This window comes from Typopeltis vanoorti, chromosome 13 (genome assembly GCF_054136105.1).
Source record: "Typopeltis vanoorti isolate ZY-2024b chromosome 13, IOZ_Tvanoo_1.0, whole genome shotgun sequence".
Lineage (NCBI taxonomy): Eukaryota > Metazoa > Arthropoda > Arachnida > Uropygi > Thelyphonidae > Typopeltis > Typopeltis vanoorti.
Window position 1 is genome coordinate 53,317,941 of NC_143561.1, and position 22,162 is coordinate 53,340,102.

General features: G+C 36.6%; 1 protein-coding gene across 1 annotated transcript in view; it reads right to left on the minus strand.

Moving 5' to 3' along the window:
• Cdk12 (Cyclin-dependent kinase 12) overlaps window positions 1-22,162 on the minus strand; it is a 585,582-nt gene that overhangs the window by 397,517 nt on the left and 165,903 nt on the right. The window lies entirely within an intron of this gene.

The following is a 22,162-nucleotide window of genomic DNA, read 5'->3' on the forward strand; positions in this document are numbered from 1 at the left end:
CTTAGCAAAAAGTTAAGCAAGTTTGAGTGTGGTTAGTAGTTGGAAGGGCACAATCGTTTGATGCTGTCGGCACACTCTCCCTCGATGAGTCTTTGGACTCCCTGGAGGTGTCACACAATAATAATAATGTGAACCTGATAACAAATTTTGACTAGCTTATATGTATCAATCATATCCACACTCTCATTCTCCTCCCATTCACAAGGCTTTTGCAATTTATATTCTCTCAATCTGTCCTCACATTCCAAAGTCCACTGACCACCTTTATGTATCTTCTCTGGACCCTTTTTAACATATCCTTGTTGCTATTAAAACCACTGAACAAATCTGTGCACAATAATCCATATGAGGCCTGCTCAAGGCCTTATACAATGCGACCATAACCTCTTTATTTCTGCATCTCAGGGTGCTCCGCATTATTGTTATTATCCAACGTGACGTCTTCAAAACTTGTGCAATGTGACCCTTGAATTTCAGGTCCTTGTCAACCACTCCCATATTTCTCATATCCTCTACCTCCTTTAAAGTTTCCCCACCAAGTGTATATTTTGCTTCCCATTGTTTCTTACCAAATTTCAAAACCTTACACTTGGCAACAATGAACTGGCAGTTCCACTTACCTGCCCATTTATGCAATCTATTCAAGTCCTATTGCAAGGTCATAACATCTGCTTGACTCTGCATTGCTCTCCCCAATTTTGCATCATCTGCAAATATCACCAGTTAAACCCATCCCAATATCATTAACAGAAATTGAACAACAATGGTACCAAGTGACTTTCCTCTTTGGGGATGCTGCATCCCCATATACAACTTCCTGATACCTATCTGACAGCCAGTCACTGACCCAACTCAGAAGTCTATTATCCAATCCCATCTGTTTTAATTTATTTAATGGCTTGTTATGTGGTAGTCTATCAAAAGCTTTTGCAAAATCTAAGTATACCACTATCTGTGTAGCTCAGTGGATGTGGCGTTTGCCAACCACGGCGCTTGGCTGCACGAAGGAAGACTTGGTTTCGAGTCTAGTCGGCGACTAGAGGAAATTTTTCTAAGCCTTTTTTCGACCGGTTCCCGAGTTAGTCGATCTCTGGCACGGGCAAGCAGGTTTTTCCTCCCGGAAACTCGGGTTTTTCGTCCTGTAAACTCAAGAAAATCGACCATAGAACCCACATTATTTCAGACATTAAATATATTGTGTTAGGGTTAGGGACCACGAGATGGTGGCACATTTGAGCCGTCTCTCTTCACCAAGTACCGCTTAATTAGTGATAGCCTTGGGCCATCTATCTCTGATTGGTACCAGTGGAGATTGAACTGCCCACTCAGTCTCCAAAAGTTAGATAGGGCTAATGGCCTTGCCTACTCCCCGTATACGGGAATAAAAAGGCGTCAGCTGATTTTTTTTTTTTTTTTTTAAAGTATACCACTATATATGCATCTCGCTTGTCCAAGACATTTGTCAGCTTGTTATAGCACATAAGTTAATACAACATTATCTTCCTTTAAACCCATGATGATAACCACAGAGAATACTGCTGTTATCAACCCATTTCTGTGTCCTACTTCTTACCAGTCTCTCTAGTACCTTCAACACAAATCCAGATATACAGATTGGCCTATAATTTGTAGCCACAGCCTTATTACCACATTTATGCAATGGAACAATTTTAATTTCTTTCCATTCCATTTGAACCTATGCTGTTGTAGGACTCTTAATAAACAGGAATGTTCTAATTCCGTGGAACATTCCCTTAAGACATTCAGTGATATGTCACAAAATCCTTTTGCATTATTGACATCAAGCTTATTTATTTTCTCATATACCTCCTGCTTACAATTAAGCCACCCTCTCCTATGTCCTCTGCACTTGAGTTTTTCATGATTTCACCCTGATAAGGATGAAACACCCTTATGAATTATTCACTGAATACCTCAACGTTGTCTGCAGCAGTTACGATTCTACCACTTTAATCCATTAACATAATCTTCTATAATCATTCTCCCTTCTACTTGTCACATATCTAAACAAAACTGTTTTTTTTTTCACTTGATTTGCCATTTCTACACATACTGCACTTTTGTTGTCCTTACTGAGTCACTCTCCTGGCTTGTTCTTTATACTCTTCGTGTAATGATTATTATCATTATTCATTTTGTACTGCCTCTAATGTGCCTTCTTCTAAATTTCATGCTTAAGTCTCTCATTCATTCATTTTACACCTACTGTATTCAGGCTTTTGACCTTCAGAAAACATTCACACATTGATGCTGTTATGTATTTCTTTGTCAGTTCACAAGCAGCATTTATTTCCTTACTGCTCAACTCCACATTCCATGCTACAGCTCCAAGCTGTCTCCTAAGCTAGTTATAATCACCAGCCTTATATTTCCGCATATATCCTTTCCTCACAAAAGTCTGCATACGGATATCCACAACCTAGGTGATCACTTTGTCATAACTCTCACCCACTGGAGGAAAGTGCAAAATCTGACTCACAGTTGACATCCTCTGATAAAATGATCAGATCTAAAACTTTTGATCCTTGCATGCCCTCCTTTACATGCTGCTTGAGAAAGTTGTCTCTCAAGAACTTCATTTTCCTTATTCCCAAATGCTATCTCTTCATCCCAATCTATACTAATCATATTTAAAATTTCAACAACCTTCCTTTGTTCATTAACTCAAGTTGTTTCTACATTTCTTCAACACCCACCTTCCACATTCCCTGGCCTATAGATAGCAACATCCAACTAAATGTCCTTCCTGTCAAACCTCCACCTCATATTCTCATAATGACTGCCACTATTTCCCTCTTTAATGTCTACCCTGTATGTGGACATAATTCTTCTGCTATCATCAACAATAGCACCCCCCCCCCCATTTGTGCTTTCTATCCTCACAAAAAAAACACTATACTCTTCCATTTCTATTCCCATTAGAATATCATCTTCATTCAAACCATCTTTCACTTATTCCAATGATTTTTGGAGCGAATAAACTCAATCAGTGAAACCATTTCATCTACCTTATTTCTGATACTCCTGGCATTTGTAAATAAACACAACAGTTTCACTTTTAGGGTCTATAACCAGTCCTACCCAATCCACTTGTTGGTTGTGATTTCCCTTGCCCCAATCACTTTTTTCAATTGCCCACTACTCACCTGCTACTCAGTACTTTCCTAAACCCATATCCCTGTCCACCAGGAGCCCCCCCCCCCCCTGCCACATACACACTTCCCTGTTCCTCTTGCATTCCCATTCTCTCACACTACTACTGTTTCCATTGCCAAATACTTCTATCTCTTCAACACCACTCCTCCTAATCTTACACTTCATCTCTTACTTCTGATCATTTGCTTTGCCCTCACACACTGCACTCCCATCTAGCACCAGGTTCTCCAGTCCACTCACTCCAAAAAAATTCATTACATCTGTATAATTCCATTCTTCCTTCAAATATGTGCAATACAATCCACAAACTCAACTCCCTTTTCCTCACACAGGTCCTGCTAGCATACCATTCATAATTCTGGCTCTCCATGTCAAACTCATCATGGTCATACCTTGGCAATACAACTGACAACCTTTTTCCATTATGCTGCTATCTTTCACTCTTCTCAATAACATCCTGATATTCATCCTTACGTGTCCACTTAAATCATTTGTCCCACACAACCGCCACCAATTTCTCTTGCTCATTTCCTACTCATATTCAAAGCATGAATTATCTTGCTCATTCTCACTCCTGGAGAGCAGGACCCTTACAGACTCTCATTAACCAATCCTCTAACAATGGAATCTCCAGGACACTGCTATTGTTGAATCATTCGTCACTTCATTTACCCTTTTTTTCTTTCATTCTATTCTTTTGCATATTTTTCATTTGTTTCCACTAAAAGTCTAATATCACTCTGCATATTCATCATTTCTTCATTTTGAATAACTGTTTCAACCAAATCTTGCATTCCGGACAATTTCCACTCTCTGTCACTCCCATAGTCTTACTATCTCCCATTCTGCCACACCTTACATCTGCTTCCTCATTTATATTTCCTTACCCTTATCACTTACTTTCGCTTCTACATTCTTGTATTCTTTTACTCCATCAGTCCTTATTAGCTTTCGTTCAATTTCTTTGATTTACACTATGTTTCATTTCTTTAGTCTGTTTCGTATTTGTTAACTCGTAAGTCTAAATAAAAACATTGCAACTTCCTACAAATCCATACTTTCATCTCCTGTTCAGTCTCTCCACAAATACATCTCTCGCATTTTGGCATGCATATACATACATATTACACTCACAACATTGAACTATTTTTGAAAAGTCTACATTGTTAATGGCACTTGATTTTCGCAGCACTCACCTAGTTGCATTGGTTGTGATGCACAAATGGCTGACCTTGTGAGTACTGTCATTATGTTTCTGTTCTGTTCAAAAGGAGGCAAGATTCAAAATCTCAGTTAATAAAGTCAGTAACAATTTTCTCCAAGTCCAAAAATCATGCAGATACACTAATTTATCAAAAAGAAACAATACTATACTAAAATTCAAGGTATTATCAGTAATTATTACGGAAAATAGCACTTATCTTTTCCGGAGCGCTTTTTCTAACACTACACATGTTGCAGCCTTCTAGGGGACTGAATAAGACTTAGGATTCAGGTTTACAGGATAGTGTACATCTAGGCATTTGGTTAAAAAGGCTAAACCTAGGATCCAGGATTGGGGTTGGCAACAGAAGGATTTTCTACAATGGGTCAGCAGAAATTTCTCAACCACAGGTCATGTTTTTGGCAAGTTACTTATGCGAGAGAGAGAGATACATAAAGAACAGTGTATCTCAGTTTTTCAAAGATCCATGAAATTAAGACTGCACATGACAAGTTGCTATGCAAATTGGGTTAAAAATTGATTGAATATCAGTGAAAAGAATCAACTGTAATAACAATCTGTGTATAAAGAGGGGGAATGATATTCCAGAAGTTTCTCACCCCCAAAAAGAAGGCCCTTTAATTCATTAATTTTGCAAAGTTTGGAGAATGCTAGTAAACTGTCAATTTAGTATAGGTGAGTTGGCTAAGCATTTATTATTATTATTTATTATTATTATAAATAATAATAATAAATTACTAAGGTAGTTTATCTACTAAGGTAGACTGGACTAAGGTAGTTTTCTGGCCTCTGGAATGTCGAGCATGAGGAAAGATTGAAAAGATGTAATTTGCAGGAGTCTAGTGGAGAGAAGGAAAGAGGGGAGATATGATAGAGACCTACAAGTTGGTAAGGGGTTGTTATAGGATCAATGGTGGAGAAGTTCTACAGAGAATAGTGGGGAGATCAGGGGAGAACCAGAGGTCATCCCTGGAAACTGTATAAAAGAGGGTGTGAGTAGGGGAGTGAGAGGGCAGGTTTTTTTCGTGCAGAGTTGTGAGTGATTGGAATGCCTTGCCTGAGAGTGTGGGTGTCCTGCAAGGAGTTTGAATGTGTTTAAGACACGGGTATGATGAGATGTGTGTTGAGATAAAAGGACCTCCTAGATGAGTCTTTCACTCCATGAAGTCTTGTTTAATAATAATAATAATAAAATGCAATCTTCTCTAGGGAGTCCAAAAATTCAGTGTAGGATTATCCTGCAAAGTGGAAAGATGTTTTCTATGAGAGCTTGAGTAGGCCACCTATTAAAAACTGTTTTGTGAATCATTGGAGAAAAGTTTTTTGTAGTGCACATGAAATACATTTTTAAGATGTTTTGGCTGTTATCAGATATCAGATTTTCTTTATCACTTTCTCCTCTTGTGATTCCATCTTTGACTGCTGTAAATGGTAGAATGTTGGCAGTGTCTAAAAGCAGTCTCCATTTGTCTTCTATTTTCTGTAGCGATTTCCCCTAATGATGCCTCCAGTAGCTTTGGCATGTAAATGAACCAGCACAGTTCTCCATACAGTTTTACACAGGTTTTTGCCTTTATCTGTGGGCCTTTTCCTTTTTATACTTGCCGAACTGCTGTTTAATTTAAAGGTAAAATAAGGTTTCCCCAATCGCACCTGGAATCCACATTGTACATAATGTGGAGGGAACATTAAAACTTTCTTTTATGTTTCAATGTCATTTGAAAGATCTAACTGTTGAGGTAGTCTGAGATCTGCTCCCTTCCTCACTAAAAGTCAAATGCTTGGATTTTTGAGTCTCACACTGTTGTAAAAATAATCATAATTTAAAATTATGAATATTTTTAGAAATTGTTTATGTTAGTACATTATTAGTTTTGGTTTCATAATATGTATTGTCAGCACTTGCGGCGTGCACGTCATTGATGTTATTTTGTCAAAATGAAATGTGAAGCATTTAAAAAAAAATTATGTACTTACTGGATTTGGATAGTTGTTACTTTCAGAAATTTTATTGTGGTTTAAAATTATTAAGTGCTATGTTTTGTAAAGACATTCTCGTAATGCTAACGGAGATGACACGTCAGCCATTATACATAACTTCTTGCTTGCCACTTTCATGGAGTGCACATGCTTGCCAAGGAATTGATGGGCAATTGACAGCTAACAGAGAGAGTGTTCAGTATCGAGGTAACGGAAACAACAAGGATGCGTTCGGTATCGAAGTACCGGCGGAAAAACAAGAGAACTAATGGAAGATTAAGAACACAGGCTGGCAAAATTTTGTTCTTAGGAAATTAAGTTTTTATGTGACAGTCGGGGGGCATATTAATAGAAGATTCCAAAAAAGGAATGGTAGAATTGTGAGCCTTTAAAGTGGAGGAGTTAAGACTGTAAATAAGTACTGGTAAATAAAAGAAAATATTGTGATTGACATTCTATAGGAACGTTCGAGGAAATGCTGATTGAAAATTTCATCTGTTTTAAAAACGCTGGATCTGTTATTTCTACTGGAAAAGGAGATGGAATTTAGTAACTTAGATAAAGCAGTAGAAGAAACTTTTTTTGCTGATACCAAAATTGAAATGCATGAGGTAAGAGTACCTATATTTCAGTGAATTCAGAATATCTTACTTCAGAGTCATGAGGAATAATGTGTGCTACGTAAGGGTGATGAGAAAGAATTTGATGGAAAAAGAAGAAGAGAATCTTATATCTTCAAAAAAAAGGCCTTAACAAGGAAACAGACTATAAACATTTTGTTATTGTGTAAACAAGGTGTTTAGTCTAGTAGACATATGTTAAATAAACCATAAATATAATGAGTCAGAGAATGGATAATATCTAAAGTGTAAGTTTATTTTAAAAGACCTTGGATCCAGTTAATTCTGTAGTTAGTTGTGTAATTTTATTTGAAGTGTATATATTGTTTTTGTTTTATTAAACGTGTATATTTTGTATTCGGTCTTGAGTCAGTGATTTTTCGGATTCTGAAAGAAATAGTAAAAAGTCATTGCACCAATTGGAATTGAACCCTTGTGCATATAAATAAAAATGCTCGGAAATAGAAATTTGTTATAGAGAAAATCTCATAACAAATGGGGGATTGATAATAAATAAATTAATAAATAATCCCCCCTCTTTATAACAAATGGTAACAGAGATCAAATATCTTTATAACACTGTTATATAAACTGTGGATCTCTTATTTGTTCTTTTGAATTCTGTCCCAAATCAACTTTTCCAGTGACTTAACCATCACATAAACTGATCAGTCTATAATTTTCCACCTACATAATCTTGCCCTCTTTCCCCTCCCTTTGGGTACTGCAAGTGCTAAGATAAACAGCCTGGTTAGCAGCATTATTTCTCCTGCATTTTATCAAACACTTTAGGGTTAATATCCCATGGCTATATATTCATAATGAGATTTCTTAATATTCTAAACACCTATATTTCATCTACTTCTATTTTCACATTAGTCACTGCATTAACTCCAACTGGATGTCAACCCTTGCAAAGTTAGGGCTCAGTAATTCAATTATTTCTTCATTTTCTGTCACTTTACCATCTGCATTCATTAAAGCCATCCTACCATAATCCAACTTACTAAAATGTAAGTTTTTCCGATGTAGCGAAAGAACTCTGTAGAATTTCCTTTAACTTACTCATCTAATTTGTTTACTTATTTATTTTTAATATCAATCAGAATCTACTGACATTTTTCTTAAAAAGCTGAAGACTGTCGTTATCAGGGATCATTTCACGAAGAAAGTTGTTCAGAGAACAGCTAGATGGAATAAAATAAGAAAAGATGCAAATTCAGTAAGTTTGCAAATGGACTATTAAAAGATGTTGGTATTTCTTCTTGTAAACTGATTTTGCCTCCAATACTATGCTAGCCACCCTTCTAGCCAGTGCATTGTATTGCTCATGAGTTTTCTGATTTCACACACACACACACACACACACAATATTTTTTTTATGTTCCCTCCACATTTTTTACACTGGTTCCTGGTTAGTGTTAGTTATCCATTATCCTCCACCCCACCTTACTCCGATGAGTATACAGTCAAATACTGTACTTTTTTCAAACACCTGTTCACCATTTTCCATGCAACCTATCTATATATGTAGCACAAATATACTTACTGTTATGCATGATGGAATGAGTGAAGTGAGTAATATTCACTAAATATAAGAAAAGAAACTATAAATTAGCTTTAACAACTAAGGAAGCACTGTGAGCGTTCAAAAAAAAAAAAGTTCAGTGTTCCTGTTTACAGATAAACACTTGAATGACATGCTAACATATTTTTAAATCAAATTCTAAAAGCTAAGATGTAAATCAAGAAGAAAGGTTTTCTTCATTTTAATGTCTAACAGCAATATATATATATATATAGTCTCAAAACTGTTATATTACATTAAGCACAAAATAAAATAAAATTGTAAAACAGTAATTATTACAAATTTCAAAATTTAAGAAACTTAAAGTTTAAAATCAGAAATAATTACAAAAAGAAATAACCCTACTGTCTCTCTTTTTTAAACCTCATATCTAATAGCTTTACACCTCATACCTTGGTTCCTATTATGAAATCAGCAATAGTGTGATACATACAAGCAGAAATTTGTAAATTCATGAATTGCTGCATTATATTGTTTTTTTGGTCAAGTCTTAAAAACTATTTTAATAAATCAATTGAAATGTAACATACTGTATTATATATAATATGTTACATTTCAACTGATTTGTAATATATGTAAGCGATTTCTGCAATCATTTACATAAATGAAGATATCGAAATATAAAATTATTTTATTTGAAAAGATAAAATCTTTTCTTATTCCACAAAGACACCCAACACTACATCAAAGAGTTATGTTCTTAATACTTGAAATTATTAACATAAGAAGGATGCAATCATTCTTTATGATTTCATTAATCTTGCCAGGAGTTTAATGCAATTTCTCATCTTAAGTTAGTACTGCTATTTCCAGAAATCATAACTATACCAAGGAAAGCAAATCATATTAGTAATTTGAAGTGTATTGTATGATGCTGGACAAATCTTCCATAATTTCAGACAATACGGATTCTTATCATCACAGACTTTTAATAAAGATATCCCACAGATGTTATTATACATTCAAACACAAGGACAATCAGCAGATATGCAAGCCATTCGTTCCTTTGAATGATTTGATAATTTTATCGTCAGGGCAGAATGATGATATAGAACATTATTTTATCGACTGAGTTGAACAACATGCTTATCACCAGCAATAAAGCATATCAAGTTTTCTATTTATCATTCCCAATAGTAAATATATGGGCAGCTGATTGTTATTTAGCCACAATAGAAATTAGTTCTTTACAAATCTACTTTATTCTAAAATAAGCAAAACAGGAATGAAAAAAAAAAAAATCTTTTTTTTTTTAATTAAAACCTCTGCTTTAAGTGCAAATGCTGTGTAAATAATATTTTTTTACTTTTCTGATGAATGACTGCAAACTGCTTCAATGTCTGTGATTCAAGAAATTAAAATTAAGTACTATTTCATATTTTCATTTATTATTATTATTCATGACACCTCCAAGGAGTCCGAAGACTCATCACAGGAGGACACCTATTGTACAACTCTCCATCTCCACCACTACACTTATCCTCTACTACCAATCATCTACATCAATGCAATCTACTGCCCACCATCACTAGTATTTTTATGTCTGTAAATTACGTGTGTGTTTCGGTTTGTTAAATCCTATCCTATCCCAATGGCTTTAACAGGTCTTTAAGGCCCACAACCTACCAAGCATGCTTGGATTTCGTAACTGAAATACAAGGATAGAATGGTCACCCCCCCCTATGCCTTGAAGTATTCCTGGCTGTATCCCTGTGTTCACAGTTTGTTAAAGGAAGGTCATATTTTACTAATTTACTTATGTACTGCAATAAGGTGCATTGGACAAGGGAGAAGCATATTGGTATACTTAGCTTTTGCAAAAAGCTTTTGACAGATTGCCAAATGATAAGTTGGTAACTAAAGTGGAATGAATGGAATCACATATTAGATTAGTTAGTTGGAGAAGTAAGTAGCTGTCATATAGGTATCAAGCAAGTTGTGTATTGGGGAATAATATCCCGAAAGAAACATGTCACTAGTGGCAAGCTATGGGGATCTGTTTTTAAGCTATCACTGTTTAACTTACATATTAATGATAGGACATATCTTCAGTTAAATCTATGTGCCAGCTACTCCCAGGTTGTCATTTCCATCTACCTTGGTTCTGTGAACAAGCTTTCGCCCTAAAGTATTCTCCAAGACTACAACCCTCCATCTGTTTAAGATGGATATGATCAAATTATTTTGCTGTTGACCCCAGCCCACATAGCATTTATTTGCAGCCTCTCATGTGTGAAAGGGATATTAAAAAATAAATTATTTGATATAGTAAAGCATAGCAGTTTTCCTCATTTGATTTTGTCCAGGATATCCAAGGTGCAGTTTGCTTAACAGATCTGACTGACCATAATTATAATGGCTGATATATTTCTTCTGTTCTTTCAAGACAAATGTTGGCATTCTTGTAGACAGGCTTATACGTTGGTTATGCATTTCTAAATCACTTAGGGAATTGAACAATGTAGATTCGAATATAAATTAAATTATACTTTAATAAATATTTCCGATATTTCGGCAATCACGTTGCCATTTTCAAAAGGAACTTACGAAAAGGCACGTGGACGCAGGCACTACAACACAGTAACTGAGAATGAAGATATGAAGCTATCGTTCTCCTAGAAGTCCTGATGGTGCCCTCTAGCAGTAGATGTAGATGTTCTTGGCCGCTGGGCTGAAGGTCTGCTGATGTATGCCTCCCAAATTTGGGGCAGTCGCATACAACCAAATTTGTTGAGGTTTGGAGAGTTTCTTAGGGCTGAGGCTGATTCCATAAATAGTCTTTCGAATTTGTATTTGCTACGGTGTATTACTGTAGCTTTCTTCCACCGTATTCTGTGGCGTGTATCCAGAGCATGGTCTGCAAGACCAGAATGGCTGTATTTGTGAAACCAGATGTAGTCCTTGTGTTCAGAAATTCTGATATTCGCTGTCCTGCCTGTTTGGCCAAAGTACGACAGTTTATAACTGCAAGGGACCTGGTATACACCAGGTAGGTCTAGGGGAAGTGGTTGGTCTTTGGTGGAGCGGATAAGGGATGCCAATTTTCTGTAAGGCCTGTAACAGGAAGTGAGGTCATGTTTTTTTAAAATTTTGGTAATTTTTTCCGAGGTGCTTCGGATGTAGGGAATGGTGATGGATTTTGAGTAATCTTTGTTGTGGAGGGATGGGCTGTAGTTTGTAGGTTTTAATATTTTTTTGGATTTTTTTGTGGGGGGGGGGGGGGGAGTAGCCATTGGCTGAGAAAGTGTTGAGGATGCGATTTAGTTCAGTGTTTAGGGCCATGTCGTTAGAACAGATTAGTTTAGCCCTGTTGTATAGTGTTTTCACCACTCCATATTGTTGTGAGGGGGGGGGGGGATTGTTTGGTGAATGTATCTGCCTGTATGGGCGGGTTTTCTATAAACTGAGAAAACCAAGGTTCCATCAGGCAGGCGGGTGACTAGTGTGTCTAGGAAAGGGAGGCTGTTGTTTTTCTCTTTTTCCAGGGTGACTTGATTCTGGCATGTTGGTTGTTTAAGTGTGTAAGGAAAGAGAGGAGTGTTTCAGAGCCATGTGGTCAAATAGCAAACACATCATCAACGTAGCGAAGTCATATAGTTGGTTTTTTGTGGGGCAGAGGCTAAGGCTTTTTCAATAGAGGGGACAGCCAAGACCCATGGCTGTGCCCTCTATTTGTTTGTAGAATTTTCCCTGCCAAAACGTTTACATTTTGTTCGCGAACATTGTTCGCTAAAGAGGGGGGGGGGGTCCAACAAGGCGATGTAATCTCCTCAAATCTATTTACAAGCACTTTTAGAATATATTCTGAGAAAAAAAATTAGACCCAAATGGAGGAATAAGCATAGATGGTGAAAAACTACAAATCCTTATGTTTGCCAATGATCTAGTACTAAAATCTCAAAACCTGAACGACCTAGAAGAAATGGGTGAAGAAATATACACAAACAGCAGTGAGATAGGCTTGGAAATGAATCTAGAAAAAAAACAAAATGGATTAAAAACATCTACACAAGTGACAGTCACCTATGTATTAATAACATCCCTATAGAACAAGTTAACTCTTACAATAACTTAGGGCAAACAATAAAAATGAATAATGATTTATCTGAAGAACTAGTAAAAAAAGAAAGCCACATGGTTATCATTCAACAGACTAAAAGACACACTTACTGATCCAAATCTTGACATCCCTGCAAAGACAAAACTATTTAATAGTGACATTCTTCCATCACTCACATACGGATCAGAAATATGGAACACAACAAGAAAAGAAGAGACTCTCAGGATAACTCAGCATGCAACAGAACATAGGATGTGTAACATCAGTAAAATGGAACATATTAGAAATGCAGAACTAAGAAAGGGAGATCAGGTGTAAAAGACATGGTAACTACAGTATACGAAAACAAGATAAGATGGGGCAGGCCACATTGCCAGACACAGGGATAACAGATGGACATATAGAATACTCAATTGGCAACCAAGAATAAAGAGAAAACCAGGAAGACCACCTACAAGATGGGAAGACCCATTAGTGAAATCTATGGGTATAACATGGAAGAGAGAGGCCCAAGATCATTCGAGGCATCTTTGTGACCTACACTCATGGAGAAATCCCAAATGAAACACAGGTTCATTAAGGTAATCAAGGTAATTTTAACAATGAAATAAGTTATTGTTTTCATATTATTATTATTAACATGTGACACCCAAGGAATTCAACAACTCGAGGGAGGGGACATACTCTACAACTCTCTGTCTCCACCATTCAATCCACCAACTACAGCGAATTGCATCATAAACACCATCTACAGCCCACCACTAGTATTTTCACAAACAATCACAAACATCCATGCCACAGTGGCTTCGAACCACAGCCTTTTGACTGGAGAGAGAGAGGATACACTAACCACTCGGCCAACCAGGCCAGCTAATATAAGAAATTAAAAATTTTGCAGAGCTTACCATACAAAATTAATACTGAAATGTAACAAAAAATCTAAAAATTTATATACCTTTTTTTGTTGTTTCTTTCAAAACACTGCTCAATTTAACATACTAGTGCTTTTTCGTTCAAGTACATGAAAAGTACTCGATAATAAAAAACAAAATGATTACGTTACAAATCCCTAAAAAAAGCAATGATTCTGAATCACCACCTCCTGTAGTGATATACACATTATATTCAAATGACATATGGGATATAATGTAATATATTAAGGAAACTGTAAGCATGAACTAATGCATATTACATTAGCAAAAGCAGTACCCTTCAAGTAAATACAGGCTTGCACAGTGCAATATTATAAAACTAGTTACAATAAGTAGTTTCATAATTTGTAGCAAAGAAGTGTAATGAGTGTTGCAGACAATGTATCAGTGGAAGTCAAAAACAATATGAATAAGCAGGAGAGTGAACTAAGTGAGACCGACGTGATTCTGAATAGAGAAGAGAATGTGAGAACAGGAATGCAAATTGGACAGGGAAATGGATGGGCCAGGGAGGTGAGTGAGGCATGGTATAATGAGAATGGATTCTGAAAGTGATAATGAATGTACGTACGTGCATTGTCTGCATAAAAATGGAATAGCCAGGAATACGTGGATTTAGTCTGGGAGACTCTGTGGGACAGAAGATGAGCAGACAGGAGCAGGTGAGAAGTTGCAGATGGAAGACAGCATGAGGAGGACTGGTTAAAGACCAAGAAATGAATTGTTATGTTTATTTATGAATGCTAGAAGTATAAGATAATAAGGGAGATGAAATTGTTGCATTGATCAAGTTTATGTGCCCAAAAATAGTTGTAATAAGTGAAACATGGTTGGACGAGAATGGCATCTTGATGGGAATAGAAAATGGAGGGATTGATATTTTTCATGAAGATAGAAAAAGCCAGAAGAGAGGGCAGTGCTTCTGATGATTGCAGACAAATTATGTCAGCACAAGGTGATTTCAACTATGGTAATACTCACTGGAATGAATATCTTGAGTTCTTAAGGGACAACAATCTTAGGCAATATGTAATGGAGGGTGGCTGAGGATTAGGGGTCTTAGATCTGGTTATATCATCAGAGGATGTGATTGTAAACGGAGTGTCTAATCTTCCCCCTGTTGGCAAGAGTTACCACGAAGTAATCAACTGGGTTGCAGCAACCAATCACAAGAGAATTTCTATAAAGAAGGGATATATGTGGAACTACAGGGCTGATGCTTATGGAATGCTTAGGAAACAACTGGGAGCTATAGCATGGAAATAGGAGTTGAGTGGCAAGGATATAGATGCTGTGTGGACATTGATCAAGAGCTATTTAATAGTCATAATGTCTGAGTATATCCCAAAGGATTAGGGGTCTTAGATCTGGTTATATCATCAGAGGATGTGATTGTAAACGGAGTGTCTAATCTTCCCCCTGTTGGCAAGAGTTACCACGAAGTAATCAACTGGGTTGCAGCAACCAATCACAAGAGAATTTCTATAAAGAAGGGATATATGTGGAACTACAGGGCTGATGCTTATGGAATGCTTAGGAAAACAACTGGGAGCTATAGCATGGAAATAGGAGTTGAGTGGCAAGGATATAGATGCTGTGTGGACATTGATCAAGAGCTATTTAATAGTCATAATGTCTGAGTATATCCCAAAGGTGAAAAGACTAAATAAGGTAGGAGTAAAATGGATGAATAAAGAAAGCAAGCATGAAATCTGGAAAATGGCACTGTGGTGGGAACACAAGATCAATGTTGTTAACAATCAGTTGCATGAAGAGTACAGAAAGCAGGCCAGAAAGGTAGCTGTTGGTAAAGGCAGCAAAAGTGCAGTATAAGAAGGAGTTGGCCAATCAAACTAAGAAAAATCCTAGTGTGTTCTTTCGATATGTGGTAAGTAGAAGGAAAAATTACTATGGGAAGATGATGTTAGTTGATGACACTGGCAGATTGGTAACCAATACGGAGAATATAGTTGAATTATTCAATGACAGTTTATCAGTGTATTTCATCCTCATAATGGCAACATCAAGAAAAGCTGAAGAGTAGAGGGTATAGCAGAGGGAGGGACAGATGGTGAACAAGCAGGAAGTATATGAGTAATTAAGTAAACTTGATATTAACAATAATAAATTTAGTTTAATCCTTTATCCAAGTGTGAGTAAACAAAGTTTGCGCCTGAAAGTATCTTCAGGACTGGGGGTAAGGTAGTACAACACGGGCAACTCGTTGCAAAGATGGACCAAGCTAACATCACTCCTATCTCGGTATCTCCCATAATGCAAAAACACATCTCCTTGCGAATATGTATAATGTTATGCATTAAGGGAAGGGCCACTACCTTATAAGGACTGGCTTAAAGGGACGAAGCAAGAATGCTTTTCAATCTTCCCCGTTATCTGTAAAGGACAGTGTAGGGATAAGGTGTTATTGAGCTATTAAAGCTCTGATCATGGCAGGAGGGTAACAGCAATAGACTAGTTTCGACCTTTATTGAGGTCTCTTCAGTGGGAGCCAGGCCCAGATGTGGAGATACCAGGCAGAAGCAATAGTGAGGTCATCCCTACCTATAGGAGTTGCCAAAAGGTGTGCCACCTTTTTATTAAATTACTCTGGATTTAGAGAAAGATGTTGAAAGTTTATTTTTCACTTGGTTAGACTATAATAAATTTAGTTTAATCCTTTATCCAAGTGTGAGCAAACAAAGTTTGCACCTGAAAGTATCTTCAGGACTGGGGTAAGGTAGTACAACACCGGACAACTCGTTGCAATTATTAAGAAGTTAATAATTGCAAAGTTAATAATAACAAGTATTAACGTTTGATATTAACAAGGCAATAAGATTTGACAGCTTATCACCACGTCTTGAGGGAGTGCCTTGTAGAATTAATGGCACATCTGGCACAACTATTTGACATGAGTCCTACAACAAGGTTAATCACAAACGAATGTATGGTAGAGAAAATTGTTCCACTTTACAAATGAGAGCAGGGGGTGGGGTGGGTGATTTAGACTAAAGCTACAAATTATAGACCAATCTATGTGTCTCAAGTTGTTGTTGTTGCAGTATTAGAGAAGTTGGTGAAGACTAGAATTCAGAAGTTCGTTGATAATCGCAGTGTTCTTTATGTTGGTCAGCATGGGGTTTGTTTTTTTGGGGGGGGAGGACGTCATGTTTCAGCAGTCTGTTTATATATTATAACAAGGTAACAAAATTCACTTGATAAAGGAGATGCATAATACGGGCGTAGTTGAATTTTTCAAAGGCCTTTGATAGACTGCCATATGACAAGCTATTAGAAATAGAAACATGACATGCTAGTAGTAGACTGAAATATGATTAGATAGGAGATCAGTAAGTTGGATAGCTGATTGGCTGTCAGATAGGTATCAGCAGGTTGTATATATAGGAGTGGTTATCCCAAAAGAGGAAGGTCACTAGTGAAGTGCCACAGGGATCTGTTTTGGAACCATTATTGTTTAACTTGTATGTTAATGACATTGGCATCAGCTTAATGTGCAACTGTTTAAGGAGGATGCAACTGAAATGTGCAACTGTTTAAGGAGGATGAAAAGTTGGGAAGGACTATGAGAAGTAGAGCAGACATTGTGGTCTTGCAGGAGTATTTGAATTAACAATGTTTTTATTATTATCTCATGGTATTATTACACTAAATCATAGAGGTAAAATTCATGTATTTTAAAAAGCACCTTTTCCAGGTTGTTATAAAGTTCACATTTAGAAATATTCATACATGTTAGTAAATGCAGTGGTGATGCTTCCTCAATGTTACAGATTTTGCAGATGGGGAGGACTTTTATGCCATTGCAACACTTGATCTTGTGTGGCTGGTCTTGAGGCAAGAGCCATGGTAGTGGCACAGTGATTAAACTTGGAGTTGATGGTACCTGCTGAATAACAGAATTGAGTCATATCCTGGAGAATCATTCTTTTTACGTCTTCTTTTTGAGGTAGTTTTAAAAAAATCCAAAATCTGTGGTATCACTTGATATTGCAGCCATTTTTGCTACTTCATCTGCAGTTTCATTTCCCTTTAATCCCACATGAATCCATTGAAAAATTATTTTGGAATCCTTATGTAGTTTAAGTTTTTTGATATGTCTCTAATTATTTCTTGGTGGCTAATGTACCAGTTCGTAATAGCTTGAAAGGCTTCTAAGGAATCTGTGAAAAATATAAATTCCTTTGAATTTTGTTTATCCAAATGCTGCAGTGCTGTGTTAATGGCTATTAATTCTGCATGGTATGAGTTGCATCCTATACTGTTGGTTGTTTTTAGTTCTATATTTTGAGAGCCATAGATGAGTACTCCATTCCAAGAATGCAGTTGAATTTTTAGAGCCATCTATGTAGATCTTTACTGAATCAGTTCCATATGTCATTATTTTTGAAAGAGCTAATGATCTCAAAATTTCAGGTTTTTCTAAGCTTTTTTCCTCGTGTTTCCCTATTTCAAAATTAACTATATTTTCACTGTCTTGATTTGGAGGAAATGCTGAGTAGTTGGCTATTTTATTTGGAGAGTCAAAGGGAATTTTATTTTCCATGATTTTATGCATTGTCAATTTTTTTTTTCTTTTTTGTTTGCCACTTTTCAAAAGTTCGTTTGTTCTATGATATGCAAGGTTGGCTCTTTTTTCTACAAATTTAGTAAGATTTTCTTGCCACCTAATATTCAAAGGAACAATGTTGGATTCAAATTCTATTTTTCTAGGAGTTGTATTCCTTAGTCCATGTATGATTCTAGTTGCATTTTTCTGAATTTTTGTAAGCTTGTCTAAACTGGGTTTGTGATGTTTGCATCCAGATGGGTGAAGCATATTCCATTATGGGTCAGATAATAGAAGTGTGTGTGTGTGGCTTTTAAGGTTTTAGCATCAGCTTCCCACTCTTTACCAGATACTTTTCATGATATATAATCTTCTTTTTGCTCTGACTGCAACATTGTTGATATGTTTAAAGCTTGATGATGGATCCAGAGTAACTCCAAGGTATTTAGGGTTTCATTAAATGCTAAACAATCAGCTAATTTTCATTAATTAGCTGATTGTTTAGCTTAATATTTGATCTCCACTTTCTGAGGTGATTATTAATGGTAAATACACAAATTTCTCATTTAGTAAGATTAATTTTGATTTTTCGGTTTTGACAGTATGTAGGTAAAGTTTTAATGTCTTTGTTTAAGTGATCTTCAGTTGTTTCTAAGTTATGAGTTGAGAATTTAACCAAATTGTCAGCAAACGTATCAACTCTCTACTTAACTCAGTTAATTCAAGATAACTTCCAGATCAAACCTACCAAACCCACCATTGCAGCTTCTATAGATTTTAGCAATGCTTTTGACAGGGTGTGAAAGCAGAAACTCTTTTCCAAGCTTTGTCATATTGGAATAGAGGATCTAAACTGGATTTATTACTTTCTAAGAAATAGAACAATTTGAGTCAGAATAAATAATACTTCCTCCAAGAAAATGAAAGTCAGACAGGGACTCCCTCAAGGCAGTATTTTGGGCCCAATTCTTTTCTCCATCTACTTAAATGACTTAGATAAAAATATAAATAAAGAAACAAAGATAGACGGATAAAAGTGGACTCAAAATACTGCCTTGAGGGAGTCCCTGTCTGAATTTCACTTTCTTGGAAGAAGTATTATTTATTCTGACTAGAACTGTTCTATTCCTTAGAAAATCAAATCCAGCTCAGAGCTTTTCCTTCTATTCCAATATGAAAAAGCTTGGAAAAGAGTTTCTGCCTCCCTGTTAGAGGCATTGCTAAAAATCTATAGAACCTGCAATGGTGAATTTGGTAGGCTTGATCTGGAAGTTATCTTAAATATTCTGGGCTAAGTAGAAAAGTTGATCAGTTGTTGAGTAATTTCTTCTAAAGGCGGCCTGAAAATGTGGTAGGATATTATTTTTGTTTAGATAGTGGTTCAAACATTGGAGTATCATTTTTTCCATCAATTTGCCAGGAATTGAAGTCAGTGAAATTGGCCATAACTTCCTGGTTGGTCTTGAAATTTGTTAGGCTTTAAAATTGGTATAATTGATGGAAAAAATGATACATCCCATATTGTTTCATAGCCGAATAAGAAACTCGAAGAGTTTCATGCTGAATATAGTAAATATATAAAGTTCGGTGAGTCCAAGCATAAGCAAATACCTGGATAGTGTTACAACTGACCCTTTAGGAAGTGCAACACTGAGGCAACTCATGGTAAGGGTGGAGCAAACTCCGATCACTATTCTTGATATTTCCCCATAATGTGAAACCCAGCTCCTAGGAGCTGTATTACTGTTCTACATTATGAGTGAGAGAAGGTCACTTCTCTCAATATGAGAGAGACAATACTGGGGTATATGTAAGTTCTGTTTGCTACAAACTTGGTATTTCTAGGTCTACCTACTCACTGATGAGACCTCAATAAAGGTTGAAACCGATCTGGGTAATGACCTTCTCTCACTCATAATGTAGAACAGTAATACAGCTCCTAGGAGCTGGGTTTCACATTATGGGGAAATATCAAGAATAGTGATCGGAGCCTGATCCACCCTTATCATGAGTTGCCTCAGTGTTGCACTCCCTAAAGGGTCAGTTGTAACACTATCCAGGTATTTGCTTACGCTTGGACTCGTCGAACTTTATATATTTACTATATTTGGCATGAAACTCTGAGTTTCTTATTCGGCTATGAAACAATATGGGATGTAATATCCCTTAACTTAAATTGGTATAATTATGATTGTTTTCCAGTCTTTTGGAGCTTTTCCTTATTTTAGGCTATTGCTGAACAAGTGAAGAAGCCAATCTAGGGCTAAGGGAGGAGATGCTTGATCATAATTCCATGTATGTTATCCAGTCTACATAATTTATTTATATCCGATCTCTCTCTCTCTCTCCCTCCAAGGCATCTCTCAATTTAGAGATTGTAAATGGATCCCAAAATAATATTCTGGAAATGAAAGGCCAAGGTATTTGCTACCTACTTGTCTCCAATTTTGATATTTCCAACTGGGTTTTTTAGCATGTTAGTCTCACTTGCCTTTGGTGAGTCTCTTTGTAGAATAGCAGTCAATTTCCAAAGTTTGGTATGTTTGGATTTAAGTTGGGGCAGAATTCCTGCCACTTACTTCTTTGTAGTACATTTTTGTTTAATTTCAGCATTTGTCTTATTGTACTCAATCCTGATTTCTAGACAGCTTCCAATTTTCAAGATACTAAATAATTCATTTCTTTTAGTTATTTTGCTGGCAAGCTCATGGTGAGCCTTTGTATAGTTTGAGAAGACTTTTCTCCTGTAGCACTTTGGGATACTTTTCTTTCCTGCATTTAGGATAGTATTCTTCCAAGTTATGTAGTCTTTGTCTAGGTCATCATGGTGTGTGTGTGTGATCTTTTAGCATTTTGTTTACTTCATCCTCGTAATTCTCCCAATTTGCCTTTTGGAAGTTCCAATGATATTTTTTTTGGGGTGGGTCTGGTCATTTTTGGGTTCAGGTTAGTTAATATTGGGGTATGGTCACTTCCTACTGGTTTCAGAAGAGACCAGATAGCTTTGTTATGAAGATCTGGAGAGACAGCAGTAATATCCAGGGAGTCTTTTGTAACATAAGAATCACTCAGGTTTTCTCCTCTTGAGTTTATTTCCTCAGAACCCCATAACAGGTGTTTGCTATTCATGTCTCCTAAGATAATGGAATTTTCTTCAATGAGATGGGATATGCTGGAAAGATTTTGTCTGGGTTTGTTAGGAGGATGATAACAATTGAATATGTTTAATGGCTTTTTACTTGGTTCCAGTATTTGGATTCCTTGTATTTCAGTTCCTTCTGCTACTGTCTAGTTCAACAACTTCATAGGACAAATTTTGCACTAGCGTCAGAAGCCCTCCTCCATTCTGGTCAGTCAGCCTATCTTGTCATATGATATCATAGTTTTTAATGTTTAGTCTGCTGGTTTGTCGAAGCTTGGTTTCCTGGATGCAAATAATACACTATGTGAGTGGGAAAATGAGTGAAGCTATCAGTTTAATGTGGCAACGTGCAAGGTCTTCAAATTTGGTAGGCAAGGCTATGATGCAGAGTATACAATTAATGAAACAATTTTGAAGAAGGTGGAGGTCATTAGAAATCTGGGAGTGATGGTGGACAGTGGCAAAGTTTAGGTGTCACGTTTCTAAAATTGTAAGAATGTCATAATGCTGACCTGGTTGGCCAAGTGGTTAGCATATCCGCTCTCCAGCCAAAAGGCTGCGGGTTTGAATCCAGCCAAGGGCATGGATGTTTGTGATTGTCTGTGAAATAGTAGTGGGCAGTAGATGGCGTTGGTGTAGACGATGACAGTAGTTGCAGTTCGTTGTGGTTGATGGATTGAGTGGTGGTGACATAGAGTTGTAGAGTTGGTGCCCTCCTTTGATGAGTCTTTGGACTCCCTGGAGGAGTCACGTAGTAATAATAATAATAGATTATGACAATAATGAACATGCAGAAGCAAAGATATTATGGTTTCCTTGTATAAGGCTTTGATCAGGCGTGGCCTACTCTGCACAGATTTGGTCACCTGGT